This window comes from Condylura cristata, unplaced genomic scaffold, assembly GCF_000260355.1.
Source record: "Condylura cristata isolate star-nosed mole 26May11 unplaced genomic scaffold, ConCri1.0 scaffold00041, whole genome shotgun sequence".
Taxonomy (NCBI): domain Eukaryota; kingdom Metazoa; phylum Chordata; class Mammalia; order Eulipotyphla; family Talpidae; genus Condylura; species Condylura cristata.
In genome coordinates this window covers 2744127-2745230 of record NW_004567142.1, presented here as the reverse complement: position 1 = coordinate 2745230, position 1104 = coordinate 2744127, and positions in this window count along the sequence as shown.

The following is a 1104-nucleotide window of genomic DNA, read 5'->3' as shown; positions in this document are numbered from 1 at the left end:
AAATGTATTGAGCCCTATTGTGTACCTGGTACCGTCCTAGGGAATGGGGACACAGCAGAGAACAAAATATGTGCCTGATCACCTGGGGGGCTCGTGAATCTGAGCCCAGGGTCAGTCTGAAACTGGCCCCAGCCCCCAAACTGTGACTGGCTCCAGCCCTACCTGCTTAAACCCGGACCTCTGTCACCAGCCTCTGTTACCAGACAGGGACCCAAAAGAGAGATGCCGCCTCAGCTCCAGTTCCTTGTCTGGGTCTCTGAGCCCCCACCCCCACCCCATGGCCTGTCACTTCCTCCTGTTCTCATGCCCCCCACAGGGCATGACTAGAGATGCTGGTGGCGCTGGGCTGGTGGCGAATCACTCAGACGTCATACAGCAGGCTGTGCTATCATGGTGTCCCTGGGATGTCATCAAGCAGCCCCATAGCCTCCTGTAGCCACCACTGGGGGTCCTGCCAGCCAAGGAGGGGTGCAATCTAGCTACCAGTAGTACCTCAGTCTCCAAGGGGGTGATGTACTTCCATCAGAAAGCTCTGGAAGGCACCTTTCTGGCTGCCCTCAACTCCTCCTCCAAGCAGCCTTCCTTGAACTCCCCCCTAAGCCCCAGTTCTCCTCTGCCTTCCCTCTGTGGTCTTACTCACCCCCATACCTTCAGTTCTGAAAAGCCTTCAGAGCCTGGCCCTTTGCAGGAGGCTTGTCTGTACCTCGGGGAGCCTCAGCTTTCACTTCTCTAAAATGGGCACAGCAGTGTGCTTGGCTCAGACGCTGGTGGTGAATGATTTGAGGGTCACTTCTCTGATGGGCTTAGCACAGGACATTGTGGGAGCTCAGTAAATCCCATGGGCCTGGACACAGGAATAGGTCAGCAGTGAGAAGTGGGATCCGAGGGAGGAGAGGAATATTTTTTCAAAGTACACCCTATTATATTGGCCAATACATAAGATTAAAAAAATTATTTAAACATTTTAATTTTTTTTTTAAAGATTTATTTATTTATTCATACAGAACTGGGGCACAGGCCAGAGATGCAAAGGGTGAGAGGATTCACCAGAGACAGAGTGGGGAGCAGAACAGGCAGATCGACGAAGTACACTGCTGAGGGGAG